Here is a 23,149-nt window from a genome sequence, read left to right on the forward strand (position 1 = left end):
TTCTGACTTATAGATATATGAGGCTGCTTTGTCTTAAGACTAACCTATGACTTAGCCCATGACACACAGAAAGCCCACCATCATAATATTTTGTCATTTTCATCTATTAAAAATATATAAATACAAGACAAGCAAGGAACTGAAAATCAGACATGGCAAAATAATATTTTAAAAAACTATAGATGCATGCAGATGTTTTCTGTAGTTAATACAGTTAGCGAACAGTATCATTTAGGTCCCTAAACTGTCAAGTACAGCAGTTTGCAAAATTATAGTTTACATTTAAACTACAGGAAAGGAAATACACATGTAATTATTACATGGAGAGACCTACTATTGTCCAGTAGGTGGTTTCAGTTCTTTTCTCCAAAGAACTGCTACATGATTTGAAACCCATTGAACTTCTCTGCACCCCAGTACCTACAGTCCAAAGGTTCTGCACAAGTCATTTTGATCCACCTTAGAAACATATATAAACAGTGGAGTACTGTATTTGTTTTAATTACAAAATAGCACTGAAGTGATTATATCAGTTCCTGTACTTCATTGCAAAATGTTGGTTAAACTGGGGAGAGTTTAATTACAATATGTCTTTAAAGGGGCAGGGGGAGGAAATTAGCAAGGTTGCTTTTTTTGTTTTTTAAAGAAGCCCTGTTGTGCAAACCTATGTATACAGGGTGATTCATAATGAAGTATGGAGTTTCCATTTATAGTGATTGGAATTTATTCTTATGAATCACCCTGTATATACATAGGCACATGCAAGTGCATTTTTTTCAAGGCTGGAATTAAGATGTGTTTGAATAATATTGTAGAATATTATTTTAACCTGTAGCATCCAAGGTTGACATGCCATTAAAACACAGTAAGTAAAAATAGCACTATCTTTCCTAAAAATTATACAGCACAAGATGTAACCAGCTATTCTCACAAATTGGTGGGTAAATGAATGGGGTGTGACAGAACTCTTGTTTAATGTGACCTTTGGCTGTGCTTTCACTTCTCACTAGCTGTTCTCAGGGCCAGTGCATAAGCTGCCTTATATTACCCCTGGAACTATCATAATATGTCATTCAGGAAGCATTTAATACTAGTACAAGTGAGTGACAGAGCATACGTGCAATATTTAATATCAATGCTTTACAGGCCTTTTTCAATAACGTTTTAATATTGTGGAAAAAAATACAAATGAAAAGGTTAAGATAAATAAAAAACTTCCAAAAAGATGTATATTACTGGGGATGCACTTCGGCATAAACTACAAAATACAATGCATTCTACTGTTATATGCTGAGATGTATCTGACCTTTGTAAGTATCTGACCTAATGTAAAAAGCAACCAAGGTGTTCATAAAGGTGTTACGAACAAGGTTTACAAAACTTCAGCAATCAAAAAGAAAGAAAGAAACCGCCCCCAACTTGTCATTGCCTAATGCTGTTCATCTAATACAGGAGAGAGAAAAGTCATTGATACACACTCTATACAAGTTTTTTATCCATGTATATAAATCAAAGGAAACAGCTTCCTTTAAGGCAAGCATATGAAGATACTAAAGCAAGATACCAATTAAATATTCATACATTCAATATTTCAAAATAAGGAATTTGGATATACACATGCATAATTTAAGTTCTATAGTGAAACATATCTACAGAGGCCATTTCTACTGTACTGCAACAGCATCCCAACTTGAAATGTACAATGCATCCTTTCCCATGCCCTGTTAAACTTTAAATTCTATAGTAATTCATCTCAAGCACTAAACACAGAATAAAGGCCATGTTGTGCACACAGCACATTTATCAGAACTACAGCTTTGCCCTCATCATTTTACTACTCATTGCATGAAGGAGATACTACATTCCCCCTACAAAAAAAGAGAGGCTGGGAAGGCTGTATTAAAATAAGCAGACTTACTGAATTTTAAAGTGAATTAAAAGTTTAGAGTTAACTGTAAAACATTTACAGCAGCTGAAGTCACAGCAGTGATTTATAGAGACATGCGCACAAGACCAAACTATTTATTCATATTTAAGGTAAGAGCCGTTTTGCATCCTTGTCCAGTAACCCAAACACAGGTAACATCTGCAGAATGATTTACTTAGAACACATCTCCATCCTGCTCGTCACTGGCTTTTCCCTGCCATTTATCTCCTCTTTACTGTCCAATCAGTTCAGGACACTTTAAACACCAGTAGACATCGATCTTCCCTGGGCCCAAAAACATGTCAGTTTTCTGAGCATTCTTTCTGTATGAACTTTTCTTCCATTATTTACATGATATTTTATGTGCTCCACCCCCGGAAAGATGGTGCTTTCTCATGAAGCCCCCTCTTCCTTCTAGGATCTCACTCCGAGTAGACTTTCTGAAGAGTGGAAGGAGCAGCAAACAATGCATGAAGCTTGCCCTGTAATCTAGTAACTGTTAGTAATAGCCTGCTGGGTGTTTATGCATTTATCATTGCTGTGGCGTACCAGGAAGGGGCTCCGTATGCAAAATGCCCCAGGGAGGCAAAGCAGGGTGCTGAGACTGTGTAGACACCAGCTGGACTCACTATGTGGACAGAGGGCATCTGCATCCTACCCTCTCTGTATGCAGAGGACAAATCGTGCATAGAAATTAGTGTAATGCAGGAAGCAGAGCATCTTAGAAAGAGAAAGAAAAGTATTAAGGGATATTAGAGATGGAAGGAGAGACTGGTGGAGCCAGAACTGTCTACATTAGGTGTGATTCAACAGTAAACATTAGAAGACATTAGGAATGACACTTTGAAACCATTTGTAGGGCAGGTTAGTGTTTGTAGTGAAACTCACTGAGCAAGACCTCCATTTAAAAAGAAGAGGCTACTCAAGTTTGACTGAACTCAGAAAATCTTTCACCTATTCTCTTAGCAGCATGTTCTGAAAGCAATCATGAAGCTTCAACAAATTACTGAATGACAGTGCAACAATTGTCTGTATAATGGGTTGAATCAAGAGAATGTTTCCTGCAACAGAGAATGCGTCTCTATATCCAACACATATAGAAAGTGCACAGGAAAGTACACTAGTTGTGTAAACTATGGAGAAGAAGAATGTGTTCACTTTTACTCCAAAGGTTAAATATTTATCTTTATATAGCTATGGAACAGCACAAGCAAGATTGTGAACAGGTAAGTAAGTACGCAGTCACAAGTTACAAATGCCATGTAAAATGTGTACCTACAAGGAGAAGTACTTCATATGCAGAAAATATATCTATCTATTGGCCTTGCAATGAATATAAACTTGCCTCAAAGCTAATACTTTAATTTTCAAGAAGCAAGTAAGGGGATAAAAAAAAAACCTAGTCAGTAACAATGCAGCGTCGAAAAGCAATAAAATCAAAATTAAGTTATAAATAATTTAAAGCTTGTCATGAAGATGTATTAATAATTCATCAGATAAATAATTTACTAAATAATCAAATAAATAAATAATGAAATACATAAATAAATCAGCAAATAAATAATTCTGCAAAATAACCTAAACAATAAGTCACTAAAACAAATGACAGCCCTACAAAACTATAATGATTTTCTAAATTCTGATAGTTTTAAATAAACAAATGTATATAAAGTAGATCAATCTTTGTTAGATAAAAAGATATTTTTTCAGTGATACTGGTGAATTCCTGATTACACTGCAAAGGCTACACTTTAAATTTCATAAGAATGGAGCTATCTTCGTAAATTAACAAAACTGCTACTATATATCTTGTCCCTTACATTCCATGCGCTCCCTTTGTACAACTAATTTTTCATCAAATATATATGGACAGGCACTTTATAATATTTTTAATTCACATTCTTTTCAATGCAGTACTTACAATACTGCTACAGCCCTCCTTCGTAGATTTCTTACTATCTTCTTCAAACCTTCAGAAGTTTTGCTGCAGGGAAAAACAAGTGGAATAACCTTAATTATTACAGATGGTATCTCATTCATTAGTGGATGACAACATTTTATTTGAAAGCATACGAAAAGCTGTTTTATAATTCTACAAAGCAACTTAATGTGAAACAACCATTACTGTTTGCAGACTACCTAAAGTTTTTAGAAGTCTTTGGTGGAATGATTTCAAGCAGACTGATGTGTGTTTGTTGTATTTAAACTGACACACAATCTGTGCAAACTGGCAGTCATTCAGTTATGAAGACAAAATGTGAGAAGGACAAAATGCTTGGCTGACTTCTAAATCCTTCCTCAACGTTTAAAGCTCATAGTCCTTGGAAATATACAGAGGTTACCAAGTTTTTATTATCTGAATGCACTCGCCATTTAAAATTAAAATACCATCCACATCCTTGAATGGTAGTATCAATCTGGGGCAACCAGTAAGGTAAAGGTAAAGGGACCCCTGACCATTAGGTCCAGTCGTGGCTGACTCTGGGGTTCCGGCGCTCATCTCGCTTTATTGGCTGAGGGAGCAGGCGTACAGCTTCCGGGTCATGTGGCCAGCATGACTTCTGGCAAACCAGAGCAGCACACAGAAACACCGTTTACCTTCCCACCAGAGCGGTACCTATTTATCTACTTGCACTTTGACGTGCTTTCTAACTGCTAGGTTGGCAGGAGCAGGGACCGAGCAACAGGAGATCACCCCGTCACGGGGATCCGAACAGCCGACCTTCTGATCGGCAAGTCCTAGGCTCTGTGATTTAACCCACAATGCCACCCGCATCCCAGGGCAACCAGTAGAATGTTACAAATCAAAATTCATTCAGGATTTGTTTTAGTATGCTAAATTGGAGCTCCAAAGCATTGTACTGCAAAACATAGTGGGACAAACATGTTTCCAACTATACTAATTATAGTGAGTAGAATTATTTCCCACTACTGATATTCTAAGAGTTCTCTGTATTCTAAGAGTTCTCTATTTTATGAAAGTGCCTTGAAATGTAATTGTTACCTGGTCCTGGTTTCTGGTAAATAGCAACCTAAAAGCAAGACTTGTAGAATTTCAAAGGTGCTTAGGGCTATTCTTACAGTTCCTGGACTTCATTTGTGGATAAAGTCTGAACTATTTAGGGGACCGTAATGAAGAGACAATCATACAAAAACTATTTGTTATACATAATCCATTGAACAGATTTCCACATGTCAACAAGGAAAATCAATATTGGAAGTGTTTTGCTGAATGGTCATGCCAAATTACCTGTAATTTTCCTGTCCATATTTATGGAAGCAAACTGAACAGCTCCAGGTCTGCTATAATTTAGACTATAATTTAGACTGGACATCCCTTGTAGACCAAACTATTAAACTATTTGTGTGGGGTTGACTAAGATTAGCTTAGTCTGTTAGTCATACAAGATTTCTATTTACAGTGGTGCCTCGCAAGACGAAAATAATTCGTTCCGCGAGTCTCTTCGTCTAGCGGTTTTTTCGTCTTGCGAAGCACGGCCATTAGCGGCTTAGAAAAAGGGGGGAGGGAAAGGGAAAAAAGTCGCAAGAACTCGCAAGACGTTTTCGTCTTGCGAAGCAAGCCCATAGGGAAATTCGTCTTGCGAAGCACCTCAAAAACGAAAAACTCTTTCGTCTAGCGAGTTTTTCGTCTTGCGAGGCATTCGTCTTGCGGGGCACCACTGTATTTCTTTATTTCATAAAATTTATATACCGCTTTACTGCAAAAAAATCAAAACAGTTAACAAAAATTATTGCTAAAAAATTGCAGCCATAATTGAAAGCATAAAGAAAGAGTAAAACACAATAGATACCAAAAGTAAGGAGTTCCAAAGTGTTGGTGCTGCCATACTAAACAACAGAGTTCTTACAGATACAGGGGATCTGTCTTACAGTTATTTACTGTTTTCTTAAGGCTGTCCATAATTAAAACCAATGCATTATACAGTCACATGTTGAGGGCTACATTGGTACATCTAAATGGCATTCTAAACTGCTGTTTTCTGCTCTAGTTTAAGCAGTAGGAACTGTTCATAAAGACATCCAAGATATATGCTGCATCTCCTAAGAATCCTCTTAAGTCTTTCATATAGTAAACATTAAATTTCAGTTTAAAGGATAGGTGCAATTAAGTGGCATCTTAGTATTAGCAGGAATTGCATGTAAGCTATTAGATAAAATGTGGAGAAGGGTAGTTCAGTGGTAGCAGCACATGCTCTGCATGCAAGTTCAATCCCTGGCATCTCTAGGAAGGGCTGGGAAATACTTTCTACCTAAAACCCTGAGGAACCTCTCCCAGTCAGTGTGAACATTACTGAGCTGGATGGGCCATGGCAGCGTCTTAGGTTCTTAGGTGTTTTTTCTAATTCTTTAAAATACTGTAAAGCAGCATAGTTCCATAAATATAAGAAAGATGTGTTTTTAATGATTACCAAGAGTAACAGTCTTTCAAAAGCAAACAATGAGCATGGGATGGTGGGAAGCAATGATTGCTGAGTATAGTGGTACCTCAGGTTAAGTACTTAATTTATTCTGAAGGTCCGTTCTTAACCTGAAACTGTTCTTAACCTGAAGCACCACTTTAGCTAATGGGGCCTCCTGCTGCCGCTGCGCCGCCGCTGCATGATTTCTGTTCTCATCCTGAAGCAAAGTTCTTAACCCGAGGTAATATTTCTGGGTTAGTGGAGTCTGTAACCTGAAGCGTATGTAACCCAAGGCATCACTGTATATAGACATGATTAGAACTGTGTTATTACATGCTATGGCACTTACTTTTGAGTGTCCTGTGAGTTATGCAAATCATTTTGAACATGTTAACTTTCTCTTTAAAAAAAATCAGGTCCAGTAAAAGGAAATAATAGCAAGACATAGGCTGAATGGTAATAACTGAGTGCTGAGGACAAAAATCTTTGAAGTCATCACAGAACTTACAGAGGGATGCACAACTTGTTGCAAGAGGTATCTCATTGTATCTGCCACTTCAACACTGCTTCAATTATTAACTCAAGTGGTCAAATTCATTGAAATTTGATGACATTTGCACAATAAAGTTCTACTATTTTCCATCTAAGGTATTAAATATAAGAAGTTTTCAAGGACACAGAACTCTGCTGCAAGAGTTACATTAAACTAATGCATGGCCACCTTTTCCCAAGAATACCATCCAGCTCTGGAAACTTTTGATTTATGGATATACTGTTTAAAAGCAGTTCATACATTAACAAAAATGCAAGAAAAGGTGGCAATACGGTTGCAGCTCTTATCCTATTGGCAGCATATCTACTTTAAATGGGGTGTTGTTTATTTGTTGCATATAGCAGAATTAATGACACTAGAATTAGCTTACCCTTCTTGAAGCATTATATGAGATTATTCCTTGGTCTCTTCCTCTTTGATTTAGTACACCTTTTAAGATTATTTATTAATGTTTGGATATCTCATCCATCATCCATTATTATTGGTGTCGTAAATTAGAGGAATGGAACAAAGCACTGGACTATTCACTTTTTCCATATTCATCAATAAAACAATCGCCTCCTCTGGCATGTAGTGAAAGAAATAAGTTGGTTTTAGCTGTCAGACTGCAAGAACTCCCTCCTACATAAACAACTTCTATGGATAATTTCTGAAATCTGACACAGTCGCATCAAAGCAATTGTCTCCTATGGGGACAGGGAGAAATTGGGACTGAACGAGCAGAAGGAGTACAACAGTGGAAAGATATATATGTTTTGAGGATGAAGAAGAACTGTGATAATGAGTGGGAGAAGGAAACTGGGAAAGGAAAGATGTGTGTGCAGGCTGACTTGGGAAAATTTGGCATGAACTGTGGTTCAGGGTGCAAGAGGCCTGGCTAGCTCTATGTAATTCTGGGATTGTGTTGCTCATCAAGCAGCGGCAGCAACTGGGATGAGGAAGACCACTGATTTCAGATTCCAAAACAGTTTAAAATACTAAGTGACAGCTAGTGCAAACCAGCTTTGAGAAACCCCACCCTCATATCCACATGGAATGAGAGGCAGGATTATATTACTAAATGTGCTCTAGACATTTGTCATCATAATCCAGGATCCAAACTAGGTTCAGAGTAAACTGGAGCTCTCCCTGCCAATTCATTTCCTCTTCAACACTGATTCCAGTGTTGAAGCTCATCGGAGCAATGGTGAGAGCCTCCTTTAGGCCCTAAATTGTGCATGGTAGTGCCCTGTGACATCAGCAGCCACACAAGCTATATTTCCCATGCTTCCAAGTATCCTGGACATAGTTGTGTTTGCTCATAAGAGCATCTAAGGGCTACTAGAAACGCTGCCTGTTGCCACATAAAGATAAATATGGGACAAGAGTGGTGAAGAGGGGGGCACAAGGAACCTAACTGGATCCATTCTGGTTTGGGTTGAGTTGAAATGAGACTGAATGTAAACATAGTAAAAAAAGGAGGGATTCTGGAAATAAAAGTAGGAAATGGCTATTTGTCCAATAAAGTTTAGAGACTAAAACTATAAACCACCCCACTTTGGAGATATAGCAGTAAAATTTCACTACCAGTAATGCCTTTCAGCAACATGCAATGATAATTAATTTTGCTCTACACTTTCCTCCATGGGTACTTTCTCATAGGAGAAAGTTATTATATAGCCTTTTATCTTTAAAACACCAATCCCCAAACTATTTATATATTAGGAATGATAATATATTTTGACTAAAACAACATTTTGGGCCCTCCTATTCCAGTAACAACTATGTCAATGGAAGAGATGTTAAAAGCCTAGACACGAAAAAGCTATGTTTTCCCACAAAAACTGACACAAAACTAAGTGTTCAGTGAAGAGGGCTATTACACAACTGGGGGAGAGGGGAGAGACGAGTCTGGTTGGATTTGATCTCTAGACTACAAGTTGCTGGATATACCGTAAGAGTAAGGAAAGCTACTTTAACTGTGCAATATATTCACTTTACCTCCCTTCTTCCTTCTAGGGTATAGGTATGACTCTTCTTGGGTTTTATATCACAATGATATTGAGTAAAATATAATTAAGATCTTATTTTGCTAGTATCTCTTACAAAGTCGGTTTTGGATATCTTTAAAGTACTAGATTGAACATGGTCAACAAGATAGGAGGACTTCTGGAGCCACAGCTGTTGCTTTCCTCTCATTTACTGAAGCTTCCTTGGACTCTAATGTATTTATAGACTTTTATCACTGTAGAGGCGGTGATTATATGCAAGGGAACTGAGAAGCAATGGTTATGGATACAAATGCATGAAGCCCCAAGGCTTCTGGAGCAGAGAAGACCTCAATGCATTAAGCTCTATCGAATTTTCTTTCTTGCAGCGAGGAAACTGTATGTTAGACTCCTTAATAATTGCATCATACGCACTGTTCACTCTAGTTAAAAAACTGATTAAACAAATAACTAGATAAGCTCTTTGGAAAAAAGTCTGGTCTCATACCCACTAGAAGTGTAAGCAAGATAATCTCTATACCAGCATGCATAAGCATGATATGAATGTTAACTGCATTGTATTCCTAAGCGTTATTATAAAATTATACTGCCTTCCTTGAAGCAGTGAGATAACAAAAGCTACACTCTAAAAAAAACACCTTTAGAAATATCCACCTTTTCCTGCTACTTTCAGGCAGCTTGGCATTATAAACTGCTGGACAGAGAGAGTTTTTAAGACTACTCTCGGGGGTCATATGCTCCAACTCACCAATGGATGTAAAAATATGCCTACATCTGGTCAAAGTGCTTAGGTAATTAACACTGCTAAAAAGGCATAGAATTTCCATCAATCTGGAATTAGTCTCTGCAATCATTCTAATTACCTTATTGACTTCTTTCACCATTCCCCAGTTACTCTTTTAAAGTTTAAGCTTACAGTAACCACACTTAAGAGCCCAAATAACTGTCCCATTTCTTATGCCCTTGATTTAATCTTTAATGGCCGATTCTAACATATATTATGTGCCCTGTGAAAATTGCTAGCAGTACTTTTGCATGGTGGTAGCTTCCCACAGTAGTTTTAACATGTCAAAAGCAGCTCACTGTGTGGACTGCCTGAGTCACATGGAGTCAGCCCTACGCCAGTCCCAGCTGCCATTATGAATGTGTAAAAAGGAAAAGGTAAAGGTACCCCTGACCGTTAGGTTCAGTCACGGACGACTCTGGGGTTGCAGCGCTCATCTCGCTCTATAGGCCGAGGGAGCCAGCGTTTGTCCGCAGACAGCTTCCGGGTCATGTGGCATCCTGACTAAGCCACTTCTGGCAAACCAGAGTAGCGCACGGAAACACTGTTTACCTTCCCGTCGGAGTGGTACCTATTTATCTACTTGCACTTCGATGTGTAGTGTGGGCTAAATAGCACTCGGCAGCCTCTGTGATGAGCAGCAATAATATGTTACAACTGCCATGTGGAGTCACTATGATTGTGGAAGAATGTTCAGAAGATTCTAAGGGACCACTGTAAAATACAACTCAGCCCGAAGAGGAATATAAACACCATCTATTAAAAATTAAGTATAGTGTCTGAAATATAGTAACTTTAAAACCTGCCATATTCCAAACAATAAACCTTCAATCAAGCAAGTAATGGGCAAACCCTAAAAACATGTTATCATATTAGAGGCTTGACACCAAGAAAGCACCATGACATACTCATCATGTTACACAATATACTGTCTCTCCTACCCAGTAAATTTATATTGATTGTAATGACAGTGATTTGTTAATTCAGAGTTCTATTTAAATGGAAGCTTTCCATTGCTGAAGTCAGCAGCCATGCCATTCATGTATCCAAGACTATGAAAACACACCGATTTTCTTTCCTAGAACGTGTATTAAACAGCCTGAAACACACAACTGCAATGTTTGACTTCATGAAATAAGTGCTTACTCAGCAAGCATACAGCAGGTAATGCATTATTCCACTTAAATTTAGTAGCACTTTATTATCCATTTTACACAAGAATCCATAACAGAAGCAAGTGTATTGTTCGACACACAGTGAAAACCCAGATATTGTGTCTGACCTCTGTCAGATGAATTAATAATTTCTTTAACAGTGACAAAGCATCATGAGGAAAACAAAACAATACAACATAGAAGGTAGCATTCTAATACTGAAGATCGCCTCTGACAAACAAATTGATAGGTACATTGAAAAGATGGGCATAAGATTAAAAAATGAGCAAATTCAGTTTTCCTCTGGACCAGGAATAAGAAAATTGAATTTATGAACATCATGGTGATACTAAAATATGGCATTCTTTGTTTGTTTTGTACCTATCTGAATGTCTCTTTCATTGAAAAGAACAGAATACTTCATACACACATTTTTTATAAATATATGTAATTGTGCAAAACAAGTGTACACACATGCATGCAGATGCACATGCACATGCACAAAAAAACTATGTAACACTGTGTGTGTACATGCACACTGCTCAAAATACATGACGTGTGCCCTCTGAGGCCTGGAGCAAGTGTTCCCAGCTGTCTCCCTCCTCTGCACGGGCCTGTTGCTAAACTGAATCTCCAAGTTCAGAAATTCAGAAATACTATGCCTATCCACTGCTGGCAGAAGAGGTTGAATGGCAGGGGTTTGTTATTTACTTTATGTTTTACAAAAAATATATGTTATAAGAAGCAAAATTCTAGGCGCCAACATCAGTTTTTACAGCTCTATTGAGTGGGAGGATTTACAAGGTTCCCCAATACCGTCGCTGTAGCACAGTGTTATATCACAGAAACAAAACACAGAAGTTAGTAAAGCATTGATCTCTTACACAATGACGTCAATATTTTCAGAACTTTCCCCGCCTGCAGGCAGAATGGCTCTCTCTACAAGCAATCTCTCTTCCACACACATACACATACAAATATGCACACATGGTTTGAAACTTTTGTATTTAAAGTATTTTCTCCAGGCATATGCTAAGTATTGAAGAGCAGTCTATAACTTCATTTGGCACCAGAGCCAAAGGAAGGCTCTTGCATGGTTTCATCACAAATTCTGATCAAGAAACCTCAGTGTACTGCTTTTTGAAAACTTCTGGATAGGCAGTTTCAGTGACCTAACTTAATAAACTACATCTGAAAAGTAAGCTCTACCCCGGGGTAGAGAACTTGTGGACATTCAGAGTGGTTGGACTATGAGTCCCATCATCTCTGTACCGACCAGGCTGGCTGGAGCTGGGAGTCCAATAATATATGGAGGTTCACTTGTCCCCCACTGCTTTAAATTCATGCAACAAACAAGTTAGTGATCTTTAAGGTGCCACAGCTTTCCTGCTTCTTGAAATACTTGTCATTTCCCCCCTTCATTTCTGTTACAGTTTTCTGGACAGAAAATTAAAATAGACATTTTACTAACCAAAACTGATACTTTCCTCACATTGTGGGTTTTATACCAGAAAATGTTACCTGTTGCATAATATTTAAATGTGAATGTGCATGTGCATGTACACAGCCACAGCCACATGAACACACACCCCTATACAGGCAATTATGTACAAGACTGGCTATTTGGTTACTAACCAAAAACAGGAAGCCTAAAAAATGAAAAATGAACACATTATTTCCTTACAAATTGATCAAAAAGCTTCTCTTTCAAAAGGACATACAAGGCAAAATCTCCTTCGTTTTTAGTTACTGCCTTATTCATTATCACTCTGCACCAAATGAGGGCCAATGCACAATATATATTAGGGTAAATATCCCAGAGAGGTTTTAAAAGATAAGTATGCAAATTATTCATGGGATGAGAATCAGCTCCAGCAACCCCAAAACTGCTAGGACTCTTATGCTCCCTGTTCTCTTCCCAATCAGGAAATGCAGCTCCTGATACTTAACACCCCTTTGCCTATGTTCAAAAAGGGCATCATTATCAAAGGTTAAAATCAGCTGTCTCCAATGCCCTATGGACAGTGGTGAAGAGGAAAAGGTGGACCATAGACAACTCTATGACATTAAATCCATCACCTAATGTTCTCCTTGATAGTTTAGTAAGGTGCCTTAATCATGACTGGACTGCCACACTTATCAGATATCCACGTTGTGACAGATAAAATGCAGGAAAACAAATGGTTTGTGGGGAGGGGTTCCCCACTGAATGCGGCTATGCCAGTTGGTTCACTGTTTAACTCAAGTGTTCTTGAATAATTCATCTAACACAAATGGGTGGCGGTAGGGATTCATGCCTCTGAAAACGAGGGTTTTCTGTTATTCTGTGGCTTGGAAAACATCCTCAAGTACAATTAAACTAACTGGATGCACTTTTTGAATTTATTCATGAAGTAATTTACTACAAGGGGACACGGGTAGCGCTGTGGTCTAAACCACTGAGCTTAGGGCTTGCCGATCAGAAGGTTGGCAGTTTGAATCCCCGCAACGGGGTGAGCTCCCGTTGTTCGGTCCCACCTCCTGCCCACCTAGGAGTTCAAAAGCACGTCAAAGTGCAAGTAGATAAATAGGTACCACTCCGGCGGGAAGGTAAACGGCATTTCCGTGCGCTGCTCTGGTTCGCCAGAAGCTGCTTAGTCAGGATGTCACATGACCCGGAAGCTGTCTGCAGACAAACGCCAGCTCCTTTGGCCTACAGATCAAGATGAGCGCCACAACCCCAGAGTCATCTGCGACTGGACCTAACAGTCAGGGGTATCTTTACCTTTAATTTCCTGCAAGCAAGACACGGCAGTCTCTATTAAAAGAAAATGAGTTCCATTGAAATCAGTGGGATAAGTTAGTCATTAGTAATTTGATGCCACATTAATTTCCACAGGACTTAAACATGACCAACTTATTCTGGACTGGGACACATAATTATTACATCCAGGCTGCAATTCTATGCAGACTCAGGTGGGAGTAACCCAGTTTAAACATAGTGGGTGTAATTCCACACAAACACGCTTAGGGTTGCACTAACAGTTAATGAAACATGTTTTCTGAATGTGGCAGATTATCATTAACAGCTCAATAGTAACTAACCGTGTTTAATACTAAATGTGCACCAGCGTGCCATGTGTTTTATTGTGAACCAGGCCACAATCAGGGCATAAAATGCAGTATTCATGCTTAAAATCCTACGTTGTGTCCCTAGTATACTTTTTAAGCAAGAAACTTCACTGAATTATTATTTCAAAAGAGATGTGTTACTCTATAAAGATAACAGCCAGACACCAAAAAATTACGTTACACATGTCAAAGTGCTTGGGCTGAATATATATTATATATATAAAATACCTCTACAACCCGTGTAACAAACCACTTTTGAAAGTCCCTGAAATTTCATGATTTGCTATATAATAGGGAGCACTTCACCTATAATATAGGCCCAGAAGACACAAAACTACCGTAGTTGCATGGGTTTTTTAAAATAAAAATCCTAGCCCATACAAATTAACCCTTCAACTCATAGGCATTAAACTAGGGACTTGTAAGCATGACAACTCCAAGTCTTTCAATAAAGTCTTCCACAATTCAAAACACCTTAAGCCACTTTACGAAGTGGATCGATTGTGCTATTATCCCATATGTAGACTCTTAATATACTAGAGAGAAATCAAACCACACTTAAAAAAGGGAATCTGAAAATTGGGGAACTACAAGGTTCGTGTAATCTCAAACTGTTCTCTAAACAATGGGGTGTTCTCAGTACTTAGGAGGCAGCTTCTAGTTTGGTTTAAAAAAAGAAAAAAGCAGGAACAGAAACGATGAGTAAGCAGATGTCACAAAACTTCATTTCTGAATTTGGCAATGGGAAAACATTATTGCCTAAGGCCACAATCCTGTATCCAACTGCCTAGAAATAAGCAATGCTGGACTCAATAGGACTGAGTAGACATGTATAGGATTGATCTGGCATGTGTGTGTATATACAGTGGTACCTCGGGTTAAGTACTTAATTCGTTCTGGAGGTCCGTTCTTTACCTGAAACTGTTCTTAACCTGAAGCACCACTTTAGCTAATGGCGCCTCCCGCTGCTGCCGCGCCACCAGAGCATGATTTCTGTTCTCATCCTGAAGCAAAGTTCTTAACCCGAGGTAATATTGCTGGGTTAGCAGAGTCTGTAACCTGAAGCGTATGTAACCCGAGGTACCACTGCATACATATACACACACACACAAACACACACAAAACTTATTTGGTCACAAGGCCCACCAAACTCAACAGAACTGACTCCTGAGAAGACATGCATAGGATTCCACTGTCCAGAAGAGGGATATGAAAGTGAAACTACCATAAAACGCCAGAACTGAAGTTTTGTGGCGAGGCAACTAAGGAAAACCGAGCAGCTTGAGCCGGAGGAGCAAAGAAACAAGAGCGTCGGAGAAGAGGAGGGAAGGAAGGAAAAGTTCTACTAGCTTCACCTATGAGCAGATTAGGAGGGGGTGGTGAAAACAACGCCCACATGAGCAGCTCCCGTCCCCTCTCTCTCTCTCTCTCTCTCGCCTCTTGGAAACCAGCTGAGGGTGAGAAACTCGGCAACCACCAAACTAGCAGCAGCAGCGGCGCCAGGAAGCGCCTCCCCGCAACCTGCTTCTAGAAACGGGCGAGCAGGAGGGTGGAAGAGGAGCGGCCTTTGACGTTGCAGGCCTCAAAAAGAGCCACTTCCTCCCCTTCTCCGGCTGCCCTTCAGTGACAGCCAGGAATGGAGGAAGCCGTGAGGGGACGGAAGCGGGGAGGAAGGACGGAAGGAAAGACCTGGAGTGGCTGCAGCCGAGGAGGCGGCCATTTGGGAACGGGAAGGGGGTGGGGATGTGGCTGGGTGCGGGCGGCTTTCGTCGGCTTTTACCTGCTGCCGTTGGTGCAGGGGCGCTGGAGAAAGCGGCTCTGCCTGCCTGCCTCCTCCCCTCCTTGCCCGCGTCCCTCCCTCTCTCCCTCAAAAGCCTTCCCCCCACGGCCCGCCAGGCTGAGGGAAAAGAGGAAGGAGGCCCAGCAACCACCTTCCTCGAAGCCTTGCGCCGGTAGCCGAGTTCAACCGCCGCCCCCTCGCCTCTTGCACGCAGGCGCCCGCCTTCGCTGAGGGGAAGCGGAGGCCGCCCACAGCGCGCGGCGACGGCGCGCTGGCCTAGATCCGGCGGCTGCTCGGAGCGGGGCACTTTCGGGACGCCCGTCGGTCTGAGGGACTCGGGCGAGGGACAGGCCGGGAGCGGAGGGAGACGCGGGAAAGACGCTGTGGGCTTGTCGGCGCGTGTGAGGCGTTTGGGAGGAGAGGGGAGTCCGCGGCTTCCTCGCCGCGAAACGGTCAGCTCAGCGCCTTAGACTAACCTTTCAGTTGGATAAAACGTAAAGGGAAAGCCAGGGGCAGCTCTCCGTTGACTTGGAGGCCCACTGAGTCGAAGGGGACTTGCTGCCCGGTTACTGTGGAAGACGGTGCTGAGGAGACGAGCGTGTTTCCTTTCTTGCCTTTGCCCTCGCCTCGCTTTCCACCCCCAACCCCCGGAAATAAAAAAAGCAACTCCCCCACCCCAGAAAACCCCCCACCTCAACTACATCTTTCAAGCTACTTTTTCTGGAACTTGCTTTAAATTGTTACTGCTTTTTTTTTTGTTCGTTTGCTTAAAGGTGAAGTGGCAGGAAGATTGTAAAGCAGGACTGAAATGCGGACTGAGCATGCGTCTCCCAGGGGTGCCGACTTGAATAAAATATTGTGGGGGCCCAGGTAAGCCCCACCCTTCATAATCGATGAATGGGAATGGCCATCAACTTTGTGGGGGATTGACCCCCTCAAATAATTTATTGTGGGGGCCCAAAAACCCAGCGCCCCTAGAAGTTCTATGCCATCTCCTATCATTGTGAAGCAGTGATTTCAGTGGGTCTACTTGAGCATGACATAAGTTCGATGCAACCCTGTGGTCCTAATGTTGGTATATTCTGCTCCCTTTCCACCAGTTCTTATTTATGACAGTTTAATGCAATGGTTCTCTCCCCCCACCCCGGGCCATACATCCAGAATAAAAAATTGCTTGCACCACACCAACAATTTTATTGATATGGAATGCATTGGGAAACACAAATAGGATTGTCCTAAGTATCACTTCAAGGCCTTTGCTCTCATTTTGGAAAGCTATCCATATTCTGCAAATAAAATATTTTGATACTATACTACACATCCTTGAAATAATTCAAATGTTTCATTGATTGTCCTTCATTCTTCCCACTACATCCTCTCCTGCCACACTAGTGTGGTACTCCACACCCTTCAAAAACCACTAGTTTAATGAGACCATAGGTAAAAGATAAAGGTAAAGGTACCCCTGACCATTAGGTCCAGTCACAGACGACTCAGGTTGCAGCGCTCATCTCTCTTTGCAGGCCGAGGGAGCCGGCGTTTGTCCACAGACAGCTTCTGGGTCATGTGGCCAGCATGACTAAGCTGCTTCTGGCAAACCAGAGCAGTGCACGGAAATGCCGTTTACCTTCCCGTCGGAGCAGTACCTATTTATCTACTTGCAGTTTGACGTGCTTTCGAACTGCTAGGTGGGCAGGAGCTGGGACCGAACAACAGGAGCTCACCCCGTTGCGGGGATTCAAACCGCCAGCCTTCTGATTGGCAAGCTCTAGGCTCTGGTTTAGACCACAGTGCCGTCCACACATACCCTTTTACCATGTTTAATTAGGCCGCCTGCTCATTGATATTAAACATCAGGCAAAGTAATAAGGTAGCATTCTGCTTGTGATCAGCTTCATTTTTTGAGGGAAGACTCAATACACTTAGTAGCGAGAAGCAGAGCTTTTTTTTCAGCCAGAGCTCAGCTCTGGCACCTTTCAGGTGAGCGCCATTGTCATTCTAAGAGAACAAGGGAGAAGTTCCTGGTAAACTCCAGCACCTCTTTTCCTATAAAAATAACACTGCCAAGAAGACACTGCTGATTTTAAAGAGCCTGCATCTCTGGAAGAGGATCAGGTGCAAAGTTATAAACTTGTCTCTCTGCCTCCTGTATGGGCGATATTCTATCTTTTGAAAGGAGGCTGGACTTTGGTGGACAATATTGTTTACAGAACCGTTTGCAAAACATGACATTCACTTCAAAAAGCAAGTTTCCTACAGCTCATTTTTACTTACACTGATCTTCAGCATAGTAAAGGATTTTGTTAGAAAGAATTATTATCTCTTCTCTGATCAGCCTACCACTGTTTCTGATCAAGACTGCTGACTGGTGTTTTACAGCAGCAGGTTTAAACATCCTGTTCTAATATAAGCACAGTAAAGTTAGGCTTATTTCTGGTAACAACAATTTAAAGTTGTTACCAACTGCTGAATATGCACAAGATTTCCTCCGTATTGGGACATTTTAATTTTAGCCTGCTTCCTGAAAGAAATAAGCCAGCCTTTCATTTGCAGATTCCACGGTATATCATTTAGTACAATATTGGACAGCTGGAATGTTCTTGGTGATAATTGTAGAAAATATTAATTCTGTGGAACCTAGTTCAACGTTTGGCCTTAAAATCATACTGATTAAATTAACTAGTGCATAGGTATCCTGCCGGCATGTGTACTAAAGGCAGAGGCAACCTTATCACTGAAGCAGGGTGAGGTAGTAACTGCAGATGCAAATTGTTCCTCTTGACTCTCCCAACCATTTTCATTTGTTAGTGGTATGCCCTGCATAACCAGCCTACTCCCTCATCTATAGTTGACTCGTATTTTGTTAAAGAATGAACTTATGAATGTGACCTTATCAATGGCACCCAAACCTTAGGATCCAGCAGTATTGTCAGTGGGTGTGGTCCAAAATACTTACAGATAAAAGATCTTCAGAATAAGGGCTGAACTCGGAAGACCCGCAACAGGGCTGTTTTGCTTTCTTTTTCCAATAGTAGCTTCCCCATGCTGTTTTGCATATCACTACAACATACCCACATTTCAACACGTTGGCAGGGGCATCACTATCCTAATGCAAACATAAAGCAGTATCTTGTGCTGCTTTCAGTCGTGGAACCAGTCACAATGTAATAAATGAGCTGTGTGTTTTGCCAACTTCAGTTGGAACTTGGCTGGGCTGCCTTTTTCTTACCTGGGAACTATGAATGTCTGCCTATGTGAGGTAGTTCTCAAATAGCATTCCCTTTCCCAACAAGAAAAACTAACTATGTCTTTAGTTTTAGTGGGTATATTGGGGTAGTGTTGTTCACTTTTAGTATGACGTTAACCAGAAGCAAGCATTGGAAATTGAAGCTTTTAATTTCAACTTCCTTGATTGCAGCTGTAGACCCTCTTCAAAATATTAGTGACAAAATAATGGAAAGTATACCCCTCTCTACCAAAGCTTACTTTTCCCTCCTTCTAGCCTTAACTGCATAGGAGCGACAGAGGTTTAATTTGCAGTTGGTAGCTGCATTCCCCCAAGGACACAATCAGTGAATGATACTAATTGGAAATGATCCATAAAAATAGAACAACAAGGCTGACCTTATGTATCCTAAGTTCAGATTTTACAGTCAGGGTAGTGATCCTGAAGACGTACTGAATAGGAATTATTTTGTCAACAAGATAGGTAGTAAACACATTGCTGTGGGCAGAATTTATCTAGGATTCCAGAGGCAGCTTGGAATTGCCATACTGTTTGTCACCCATTGTCATTTTAAAAGAATCTGTGCCCAAATGGCTGACTTTGGCACTACATGGTTTCGCTGGCTACCTCCTGTTTATAAAGATTTACAGGGTCACTGCAATGTTAAGTGCAGATTTTGCTACTGGTGAACTTTACTGTGTGAAGTATTCAGGGCCTATTCATATTTTAAATTAACTTTACAATAATTGTTACCTTGATGTATTGACCATTTCCTGAAGAACATTTTAGGATTCCAGAAGAACACATACCAATGCCCTAATATAAACATATTAATTGGTATGGGATTGCTCCACTTAAATTGGCTATAAGCAACAATATTTCATTATGTTTCTTACTCATGAAAATAAGGTGTCCGTTGTTACCGCAATTACACTTCCACTGCTTGCCACCATAACCTGGTAACGGCAGCAGCAAAATACTTTTGTTCGGGGCTTTACATTATGTGGAATATTATAGAACTATAATATGTTTGTTTTTATTTTTAGACAACCATTTCACTTTAAAATATTGTAAGGATTTAACTGAATTTTTTATTACAGTTTAGGTGTACAGCACGTGGGAACCACAGAACATAAACCCAAAGGCTGAGTCACATGTGAAATCTACGTGAACAGTTAATCTTTGATTTCAGTAAGAACTATGCAACTCAAGGTTTTTTGCATTCTAGTGGACTACATTAATGTGAATGTTACATGTGGATTAAAACGGCTACGTCAAGAACAATAACTTCCTCCAATAACCATAGAAGCCACAAGTAATCTGATGCAGGTATATGTTTAACCATAGGAAGACATGCATTTTAAGCACTACATGTTAAATTTTAGTTACTGACACCACTTGTACCCTAGCTTTCCTCCAAGGAGTTCAAGGTAGCATATGTAGTTCTTCTCTCACACTTTTATCCTCACAACCACTCAGGTAGGTTAGGGGTTGTTGTGATGATAAATGGGAGTAGTGGAGAGAAACTTGCTTAGCACCTTGATATATTTGGAGGAAATGCTGCAATCCTAAGAATACATCATAGGGCATAACTTTCTTTGAAATCAATGGGACTTAATTCTGATTAAATTTGATTTTTGGTTGTTGTGACTCAGTGAGGATATGAACCTATGCCTCCCTGGCCTGGGGTCTAACACTATAACCCAGGGAGGGGAAAAGTGTGGACTCCCAGATGTCACTGGACTTCTGTGGCCATTGCTAGTATTGCTGGTTAGGGGATGCTGTGAATTTTAGTCCAATGCTGCACCACGCATAACATGAAATTATCCTGCCTACCATTATTTGAAACCAACTAATCCACTCCCTTGAGTCAAATTGGCTGCTGACACTTTGTTTTCTTTGTTTAACCTTCATTTCTAGTGTAGAGCCACACATAGTTTTGACACCTAGAATGTAGTCATACCATCAGCCTACCTCCACTGCCACGTGGACAGAGTGTTTGTGAGCTTCCCACAGACATCTGAGAGAACAGAATGGAACATTGGCTCTCCTCGTGTTCTGATATGCCAGCCTTCCCGAGCTTGGTGTCCTCCCAATGTTTTGGACCACAAATCTCAACACTCATGAACTAGCCATGATGGCTGGACTGATAGGAGTTGGAGTCCAAACATCTGGAGGAGAGTAGATCAGAAAAAGCTGACATAGGCTTGTTTCTTCATTTTATCTGTCAGGTGTATTAGATCATGCTGGATAAGTTGTTGAAAGGAGTCAATGATGGAAGGAGCCAGGAATTAATGACATGCAAGCTCTACAATTTGTGTCAGCATTTATTGTAAATTACATGCTGATCAATAAACATTTTTTTTATTTAACTACATAATTGCTACTTGGTTGGTTTTGCCAAATAAAAGAAAATTTCCATTTAAGTTTTACCATAAATTTTGTGTTATATAAAATATTTGCTGTATGTATTCAAGGCTGTTATCTAGTGACAGAAAGAGACAATGCCTCAGGAAACATCTAATCAGCACTGCTGTTCTTGGCTCTCCTGGTCATTTGCATGTTCAGTTGTAAGAGTTCAGAAATAGGATTGTTAGACTCATATTTTAATGTCAATAATAATACGACCCTCTCAGATTTGCTTCGGTGACTGCAGAGTAAATTAAATATATTAACACCAGCTGGTTGGAAAACTACTCCTGAGAGTTACCATCAGTGGGTCAGAGGGAAGTTTTGAGTGGCACACTGCAAAGTTTGGTACTCTTCAACATTTGTATCAATAACTTAAATCACAGGTGGGAAATTTCTAGTCTGCAGGCAAATCTTAGCTCACAAGGCAATATCCTCCAAACCACAGCCGCCTAGCCCATTACTGGGGGAGGGGGGACGGCAGGGAATACAATGATGAAGCAGACTCCTGCAGCCATCAGGATCAAATCCTTCACTCATCAGCTTAAAGGGTTAAATCTTCCTTAGTTTGGCTAAGTTAGTTTGCACAGACCCCCTGACCACCATCAGGTCCCAAGGGAGGGTCACCCAGCACTCCATGATGCCTTCAGCGTTTAACTAACTTTATTTTTCTGTCTGACTCAAACTACAGTCCCCAACCCCACTCAGATCTTAGATCAATTCTCATTTATTAACTTGGGGTGGAGATTCAGTAAGGAAAGGCTGAATCACATTTTCCTAATGACTCTTGCATTCCAGGGATTCCAGCAAGAGTCAGACCTTTAAAAATATCGCCTTCTAAGTTGTTTCCAAAAATCCCCACTTCCCTTAGCATAGAAAGAGACCACACTTGGTAAGTTAAAAATGATTTACTTACAAACTCTTCAAAGGTCATATTCATGTGCTTTTCCATACAGCAGCAAGACTAGTCAGGCAGTTCAACGTAGGCTCCAAAATTGGTAAATATTTCAAAATTATTTGTATAGAAACACAAAGATGGCCATGTGGTCTAAGCTTGGAACACCCAGTTTAGACCTCCTCACGGGTAGGGTTCACGTGGTGGAAAAAGAGAACAAAAGAGTTTGTTAACCATCCCAAAGTGAGGGGGTGTGACCTAGCTCAGCCTGGCAAGACAGCTTACTCTATGGTCTTAACCCATTCATGAATTAATTGGAGTTAAGCATGTTGGTTATTTGAGGCTGATTTATTCCACATTAACAATAACAACAATTTCATGCTCCATCCATTTGACTGGGTTGCCCTAGCAACTCTAGGTGGCGTCTAACAATTAAAACATTAAGCACACTGAAACATCAAACAATAAAAGCTTCCCTATACAGGGATGTCAGATGTCTTCTAAAAGTCAGATAGTTGCTTATTTCCTTTTCAACAATGAAATCATTTGGAAAAGTCACAATTGGGTTGGATTTCAGTGATTCACATTTGGTATCTCTCTTGACTGGAGTCAGTAATGGGCTGGATAAAAGCCAATAAACTGAAGCTTCATCCAGATAATACAGATATGTTAAGTCTTAACAGTGAAGGGATAATGTCACTCAAGCAAGAAGTGAATTTATAGCTTCCTTCAAATGAGATTGCACACCCCTTCAAAAAAGCCAGCCAGGCCTGTGACTTGAGAGTACTTGTGAGCATGGCTTTGCTACTTGACTTCTAAGTGGCAGCTGTGACCAGAAGTGCTTTCTGTTACAATTGCAATTGTACTTGCTCTGAGCAACAGAGACCTCACTACTCTAATA

At 40.4% G+C, this 23,149-nt stretch overlaps 1 protein-coding gene and 1 long non-coding RNA gene across 28 annotated transcripts in view; one reads left to right on the forward strand and one right to left on the reverse strand.

The window, feature by feature from the left end:
• Nucleotides 1–16,364, reverse strand: part of TBC1D5 (TBC1 domain family member 5) — a 254,655-nt gene extending 238,291 nt beyond the window's left edge. For 6 of the 25 annotated variants that reach the window (XM_083705739.1, XM_083705749.1, XM_083705737.1 and 3 more), the window contains exons 1-2: nt 15,719–15,889; nt 3,849–3,911 (exon numbers count right to left, since the gene is read on the reverse strand). The gene's annotated coding sequence lies outside the window, so the exon portion shown is untranslated. Of the gene's footprint in view, nt 1–3,839; nt 3,912–13,591; nt 13,625–15,293; nt 15,563–15,718; nt 16,150–16,194 lie in introns of those variants that run through there. The other 19 variants (XM_083705751.1, XM_083705758.1, XM_083705747.1 and 16 more) reach the window with 15 other exon arrangements.
• On the forward strand, nt 15,261–21,370 carry LOC310828479. Of its 3 annotated transcripts, none has more exons than XR_014556945.1 (3): nt 15,261–15,395; nt 16,492–16,588; nt 20,045–21,370. It is a non-coding gene; the product is annotated as an uncharacterized lncRNA (long non-coding RNA). The 3 variants fall into 3 exon arrangements; XR_014556946.1 differs by lacking the exon at nt 15,261–15,395 and adding an exon at nt 15,776–15,890; XR_014556947.1 differs by lacking the exon at nt 15,261–15,395 and having other exon boundaries at nt 16,469–16,588.
• Nucleotides 21,371–23,149: the final 1,779 nt, after the last annotated feature.

Source organism: Podarcis gaigeae, assembly GCF_964106915.1.
Source record: "Podarcis gaigeae genome assembly, chromosome: 12".
Classification (NCBI taxonomy): Eukaryota; Metazoa; Chordata; class Lepidosauria; order Squamata; family Lacertidae; genus Podarcis; species Podarcis gaigeae.